This window comes from Corylus avellana, chromosome ca2, assembly GCF_901000735.1.
Source record: "Corylus avellana chromosome ca2, CavTom2PMs-1.0".
Taxonomy (NCBI): domain Eukaryota; kingdom Viridiplantae; phylum Streptophyta; class Magnoliopsida; order Fagales; family Betulaceae; genus Corylus; species Corylus avellana.
Window position 1 is genome coordinate 4444606 of NC_081542.1, and position 8559 is coordinate 4453164.

The window sequence follows — 8559 nt, forward strand, 5'->3', positions numbered from 1 at the left end:
CAGAGAACACACAGAATGTTTCTAGGACTAATCGAAACCCAGTTCAGGGTGCTGTTCAAGCCAAGGCTGTTATTGATGCTGAGAAGTTTAAGGCTTCAAACTTCAGTGCATTATCACTTACAATTGGCTCGTGGAAGGTAAATTAGTCCACAAATCCGAAAAGTTGCAGTAAATAATGAGAAAAAATGTTTGTTAAATAGTAATTTTGCAGGAAGTGGCAAATCGTGAAGGTGCCTTGGTGGTCAAGTTTCACTATGCAAAGAAACAATTGGTGTGGGAGATCATGGAGGAGAGTTTGAAAAGCAAGATTGCAATAAGGTGGATTGATATTGTAGGAATCACAGCTTCAATTGTTGCAAATGAGCATGGAATTCTGGGAGTTGAGGTTGTTTTTTTTGTTTTTTTTGTTTTTTATTTTCAATGAATTGAAATGGTTCAACTGGACTCGAGAGGTGCTTGCGGTTTCTACCGTTTAGGTCCCTCTTGTGCGGTTTTTAGCGGATAGATATTACTTGATCGTCTCCTTCTGCCATTTTTTATTGGAAAAAAGAAAAATAGATAGAGGTTCATTGAGGTTCTATTTCTTCTTAGAGTCTCAAATTTAACATGATTTCAGCTTGGCACTCAACCTGCGTTCTTTCAAGAGTCTGATCCAGAGCCCAGAAAACATGCTCAATGGGAACCCAGTCAAGACTTTACTAATGGGCAAGCTCTAATTCACAGGTTTGTATTTTATTTTTGGAATTTTATTTTTGACATTAGGGCATTAGCTCAATTCACTTGTTATCTATCAAAATTTTTCAATTTGAATTTTATAAATATCAATCCCCTAAAAAAAACATTGGGATGAGGAACCCCGTCTGTCCACCCAATCCACCGGTGCGTATAAAAAGGTAATTTTCATCGATTGTCTCATTGCAATCATCATTCGTGCACATTTATTTTCGGTTATCCAAACATCATATTGTATCACATACCACTTTCATGGCGGCCGTCTTCTTGGCCTTTTCGTCAAAAAATTATGAGACCAGATTTAATTTTGAATCTATTTTCGATTTAGTTTTAGTTTTTATTATTATTATTATTATTATTATTTGCACTGTTATTAGTTTTATTCAAGTTTTTATCTTCTTTAATTTTTTGTTTATCTTGCTAAAATAAAAAATAAAAAGTACAAAATACAAAATACAAAAAACAAAACAACAACAACTAATATGATTTTGGTGTTTGATATGCTATTCTCAGGATTCACTATCTTGAATTTCCTCCAAGAGTCCTTGAAAAACACTATGAGAAGCTCCTGCAATCCGATAGCCGGTTGTTAGAGTTGAGCCAAACTTCTTTCCCAAATATTCCTTGTCCTTACTTCCCTTCCGTTTCCTACAATGGAAATGGCTCAAACATCGCTGGACCCGGACCCGATTCGCAACCAGTTGAGGCACATTACCAAATCCATCAACCATGCCTTAGCACAGGTATTAATTCCACTGTTTTTTTCGATTCCAATGGAAATGGCTCAAACATCGCCGAACTCGGACCCAGTTGGCAACCAGTTCAGGCACATTACCAAATCCGCCAACCATGCCTTAGCATCAAGGATCAAACAGGTAGTAATTCCGACGCAATTTTTTTGGATTCCAATGGAAATGGTTCAAACATCGCCGGACCCGGACCCGGACCCGGTTGGCAACCAGTTCAGGCATATAACCAAATCCACCAACCATGCCTTAGCATCAAGGATCAAACATGTATTAATTCCGATGTAATTTTTTTGGATTCCAATGGAAATGGCTCAAACATCGCCGGACCCGGTTGGCAACCAGTTCAGGCATATAACCAAATCCATCAACCATGCCTTAGCATCAAGGATCAAACATGTATTAATTCCGATGTAATTTTTTTGGATTCCAATGGAAATGGCTCAAACATCGCCGGACCCGGACCCGGTTGGCAACCAGTTCAGGCAAATAACCAAATCCACCAACCACGCCTTAGCATCAAGGATCCAACAGGTACACAAACTCCCAAATTTCATGTCAGAGAGTAAAGATGAGATTTTGTGTAGCATTTATCTTTTTTAAGGTTTCAGTACGTACAAAGAATGTACTCCTAACTTTGTTTTTCAAACATTTGTGACAACATAGATATGGACTTTTCTTTGCCCCAAGTCGTCAGCAACCAATTAGGTGTTAACAACCCAGGTATGGCGGCAAATACATGGAATCAGCCATTATCTACTAGTTTTGGAGAAACCCAAGTAATGGGATATCAGAACTTTTCTTTGCCCGAAGTCGTCAGCAACCAATTAGGTGTTAACAACCCAGGTATGGCGGCAAATACATGGAATCAGCCATTATCTACTAGTTTTGGAGAAACCCAAGTAATGGGATATCAGATTCAACACTCATTATCTACAGATACCCAAAAAATGGGATATCAAATTCAACAGCCAGATTTTACAGATACCCAAATAACCCAAGTAATGGGATATCAGATTGAACCGCCATTTTCTATAGATACCCAAGTAATGGGATATCAGATTGATCAACCAGCTACATCTTTTCAAAACAATGTGTCAGCTCCTTGTGATGACAGGGAAGGAGCAGGGAGGGCTATTTCAGAACCTCAAGCATGGAACAATGAAAATCTTATGAACCCATTGATGATGTACGAAGAACTTGAATGCATTAATAATCAGAACGACTACATGCAATGCGATGATGGGGCCGGGCCCGGGGTTCAATGAATAAAAACTTACACTACCAACGATGAAATTCTTGGTTTATCACTAATTGGGAAGGAAGCAGCGTCTCTGATCTACACCTTCGAATGGCTGTTGGCAACCACTTCAACGGTGGAATCAGCCGAAATTTCTGATCAAGCAATTCTTTTATTTAGATTTTTTCATTTAAGATTAAGATTACTTTTAAGACTATATATGCATGTTGTCAGTTTGTTCGTTATTTTATCTTATTGTTGTTTGTCAAGACTGGAGGATATTGATAAATATTTGACAATTTATGTTGTTAAGAGGTTCGGGTTTTCTCTAATTACGCGCTTGAAAAATCGAGCCGACATGATGTCCGTGGATGCTAAGTACACTTGTGGCACTGTTGCCAGTATTTAATTTGTGCCAAGTACTGTGGGACTTTTTTTTTTTTTTTGTAGTTTTTTTCTATTTATTGGGTTAGAAATAAAAGTAAAGTAAAAAAAAAGGTTTTATTTATTGATGCAAATAAATAAATACCTTTCAAATCAAACTAAAGTAGACAAATAATACTGGCATTTCCTTTATACAAAATGCGATATTGATATCTTTCTATTTCCTTGCAACCCTTTAACTTTTTTTTTTTTTCTTTTTTTTTCAATATGATTTGCATAAATATTGCCTGATGCTTTGGTCATGCTCATAAAAGTGAGCATTGGAATTGTGGCTCAATCCACACTACAAAAAAAATGGGATTTTCACGTGGCTACAATAAATATTTTATTGCCACATTAGCAATGTTCTGACGTGGGAATTTTACCACGTCAAAAAATAATTTTCTAACGTGAGAATAGTACCACGTCAAAATTTTCTAACAATTATTACAGATTTAGCAATTTCAAAAAATTGTATATTTTCTGACGTGGCCACATTTATCACGTCAGAATTTTTTTGACGTTGGAATGTGCCACGTCAGAAAATTATATATATATGTGTGTGTGTGTGTGTGTGTGTGTGTGTGTGTGTGCAACACCTGGCACGTTAGGAAATTGCCTCGATTGGCCCCCCAATAAGCGGAATTTTGAACTTCTTTTCCTCTTTTTATTACCCCCCTCAACTTTTTCCCACTTATTATTTTTCACCTCTTCATTTTTTTTTCCCAGCACATTCTCTCTCATGTCTCAATCTCCCTGCTTCTCTGCAGTCTGCACGGCACCTCTAGAGGATGAAGAAAAATAGAAGGTGAAGGGGAAAAATTGAGAAGCATGCAGCAGATCGAAGAAAAAGAAAAGGAGAAGAGAAGAAGAAGAAAAAAAAAAAGAAAAAAAAGGAGAAGAGAAGAAGAAGAGGAGAAGATCGATAAGAAGATTTTTTGGGTTTTTCAGATTAATTTTTTGATTTCTTAATGGTTGGTTTTAATTTTTTGAAGATGTTTTCGGTTTGAGTTTTTGAAAATATTTTCAAAAACTCAAACCATGGTGCAGATCTGCACCATGGAGATCAAAAAGAAGAGGGAGAGAGTGAGAAAATTAAATGGAGAAATGGGAGCTAGAGCTGGAGAAAAAGAGAGAGAGAGAGAGAATTGAGAAAAGAAGAAAGGGAGTGGCGGCCATGGTGCAGAGAAATGTGTTTCTCTGCACGGCAGCTCCCTCACGCGCAGAGGAATTCCCAAAAAAATGGAAAATTAAAATTTAATTGAAAATTAATTTTAATTAAAAAAAATTCCAGAAAAAATTTAAAAAAAGAAAAATTAATATTTTATTTTATTTTTCAATTTTTTGACGTGGTAGAAATATTATGTTAGAAAATTTTCTGACGTGGCATCTTTACCACGTCAGAAAATTTTCTGACGTGGCAGTTCTGCCATGTCAGAAATATTTTTTGATGTGTGACAAAGTAAAACGTCAGAATTTTCTGACGTTTTACCCACTCACACGTCAGGAAATTTTTTTTCCTGACATCTATGTTTCTGACAATCGACACACGTCAGAAACGACCCATCAAAAAAATTTCCTAACGCGTCAGACACTAAAAAACGTCAGAAATCTCCTGTCATAAAAAAATTGTTTTTTTGTAATGCCATATTAAAAGGAATCCAATCCACCTTTATGATCATGTCTACTATTTCAATACATAAACTAGAAAAAATGGAGAAAAAATTGGTGAAATATTGGAGGAAACCAATACTTTTCTACTTCTTTCTCTTTCACATTCCTTCAGCCGCGCTCCATTTTTCTTTCTCAAGGTGGAAGTTTGTAGAAGCTTAAGTTTGAAAAGAAAAATGATAGATTTTTTATTATTTTTGCTAAAATAGATCCAGTGTTTGCAAAGAGCGAATTCTAAGCATGAGTTCAACCTTCAAAACCGTCGATGAAATGATGATGCACTAATGAAATTGGTAAAGATCATGTGTGGCAGAAACAAGATGCTAGGTGAAAGCTCATCTAGGGCTGGAATCACGTGCCATTTGTAGCAAAAGCAAACTATATATGGGCTGATGCGCCATTCAATGGGTGTGAGAAAATGAGCGTAGAAAAGTAAGAGTGTGTATAAGATTACTCGTGTAAGAGCTATGAAATCATAAAAATTAGCTAAGTGATCAATTAGTGACCGACTCAGCAACAATTTGTTTTTAGAAAAAGGAAAGGGAGGAAAACAAATTGAAAACGTGGAAGAAAAAAATCATTTATATTTTTGGTTTGAAGGACATAAAAATAGTTTGGTACCGATGTTTGTTTCTTGCTTTGTCTTGTAAAATATGTCATAAAATTTCATTAAATTAAATTATATCTGAAAACATATAGGAAGTGACAACTTATTTCTTTAGCATTTCCTTAAAATGAAATGCGATATTGATAACTTTCTGTTCCCTTCATCCCTTTTCCTTTCCCAACTCGTTTATGATTTGCATAAATATCGCCTGATGCTTTGATCATGATTATTACATGAGAGACATACAAAATGTGTCAAAAAGCAAGAAACATGCCCATAAAAGTGAATATTGGAATTGTGGCTCAATCCTATATTAAAAGGACTCCAACCCACCTTTATGGTCATGTTTATTTCAATATATAAACTTCAAAAAGAGAATAATAAATGCTGAAATATTGGAGGAAACCAATGCTTTTCTACTTCTTTCTCTTTCTCTTTTCTTAGGTAGCCTTCCTTTTTCCTTTTTGCTTCTCTTTTCATTTCCTGCTTTTCTTGCTCCTTCGTCGGCTCTTTCTTGGCTCTTTGATCTCCCCAGTGAGCACACAAGCTAACTTGAGTCCTACCGCATGGGCGAAGAGAAGAACAAGTCATGAGTGTTTTCATAGATCCTATTTGTTCGAAAAATATGTTTCTCTAAAGGAAAATTCCTCGGTGAATTCACCAGCACAATTGCCTTCCTCATGCTTCTGTTGATATAGTTGTTCTTCTTTGATCTTGTCCATCATTAATGGAATGTGGTAACTGTCTTCAATGTCATCAAGATTAAACTGCATCCGTATGATATAATTACTATCCGCATTTGCGTGGTTATTGTGGTTAATAAATGTGATTATTATTCGCTATCTGCCTATGAGGTAATGAATATTTTGGAACTGGATGTTATAATTCTTGCTTCTAGTAAATACAAAAATGCATTGTAGATAGTTGAACACTATTATTTATATCACATTTGCTAATTATTTTGCCATGAAATTTTCATTTCATACATTAGTTAGCTTTTTGTATCATCTATTTGTAGTTGGTGACGAGAAAAAATATTTGAAAAAATAATAATAATAAAGGAAGAACATATAAGGCAATTAAATCAAAATTGTTGAGGTGTAACAATGTCTTTCTACTCACTTGGACGACTCTTAGAATATGTCTTGCGGAATGCTACAAAAGGTTTTGGCTTTCCTCACTGGACACCAATTAGTTTACAGATGAGATGATCAAAGGTTCGATCCAACAAATGGTATCAGAGCCACGGTCATGGGTTCGAGTCGCATGAATGCCATGTTGAGGTGCAACAATGCAGCTCTACTTACTTGGACGACTCTTAGAATATGCATTGCGGAGTACGATTTCGAATGCTATAAAAGGGTTTGGCTTCTCTCACTATACACTAATTGATTTTTAAATGAGATTGTTAAATGCCCGATTCAACAAGAAAAAATCAAGAGTCTCTTAAAGTGAAATCTAACAACATTACAAATTTAGCAAATATAAAAAACACAAATTATAAATTTGACAAACAAAAATTACAAATCCAAAAAAAAAAAAAAAAAACCAGATCTAAAACGAGGTCATTTTAGTGAATTTAATTAAATATATAAATTATATATTTAATATATAATATATATAAATTATAGATAAAGGGAGATCCGGCTCAGGTGCGGTAGCCGTTTTGGGCAATAAAAAATTAATATTTTTAAAGAATAAGAAAAAGGAAAATAAAAATATTAAAAAAACTAATAAAAATAAAAGAAAAAGAAAAAGAAATAATTAAAGGGGTGGCTCCCAAACTAGGGTGGTCGGCCCACCCCCAAAGGCCACTGTTTGGCCTAAGCAAACCCCTCCCCCCTTCCTCCTTCTCTCACATGTATTCACTGCCACTACCACTTGAGCTCCAGCCCAAATGAATCCTGCCGCCTCTGCCGCCACCACCATACCCCCTCCTCTTCACCACAAACCCTTCTCTCCCTCATCACCAACCTCCTTTTCGTCCTCCTCCTCTCCTCCTAACGACTCTGACTTGCTCGCTGCTCCGATCCGGGGTCCTCCACCAGTCAAACGCCATCGTTCTCTCTCACCCAGGTCCTTGCTCTTCCAAAGAAGACTTGGTGTTTTTCATCAGGGACCTCTTTACCAAATTGCAAATCGGCGGGATCGAGTTCAAGAACAAAGCAACCAATCAAAACAAATATCCAATCATTCCACCATCCCCAATCAAAACAAATCAACCTAATATCCAAACCGAACAAGAAACCCAATCAGAAAATCCAACCCTTTTAAAAAATTCAGTAGCAATCCCAATCACCCCCATCCAATCGGTTGTCATTGCCATTCAAAACCCAAACGAAAATAGACTACAACTACCACCCCTACCCAAACGAAAATTCAGTCCCCACAAAACCCATTCTTTTGGCAAACCTAGCAAACCATTCACCTCAAGCAGTGATTTTGGTTTCACAAGCTGTCAGCAGTGTTAGTTCGGCATATCCCCATCACCGGATTCTTCAACCACTGCTGCCAACAGTGTAGGGCTGTTGAACGGTAGTTTGGGGAGTGATTTGAGTGTTGGCGTTGGAGAAGAGGAAGAAGAGGATTAGGGAAAGGGTGAAGAGAAGGGTGGCGAGTGAGAGGAATAGATTGGGGACTGAGCGTAGAGAAGAGGCGATAGTGGTGGAGTGTTCTTAAGAGCCATGTTTGTTTGATTTGATCGTTTTCTGTTGGGTGATCAGATCTCTATTCCCTGCTGTTTGAATGATCAGTTAGATTGATGAATACTAAGTTGCTAACGATGGAGGGAGAGACTGTCGGTTGCAGCATGAAGGATCCCGCCGGTTGCAGCATCAAGGACAAACGGTGGTCATTGGGGGTGGCCGGACCACCCCTTTGGCCATGGGGTGGTTCGTCCACCCCATACCGGCCATGGAGCCACCCTTTTAGGATTTGGCTTCTATGCGGTACAACAAACTACCGCATGGCTGTAGTTCAAAACTGCTCCGTTTTGGTGCAGTTTTGAACAAAAGTTAGTGGGAATAATTGTGGGCCCCGCCCACTAATAATAATAAAAATATAAAAACATTAAAAAACAAAACAAAAAACAAGAAAACATTTAAAAAATAAAAATATTAAAAAATTAAAACAAAAAAAAA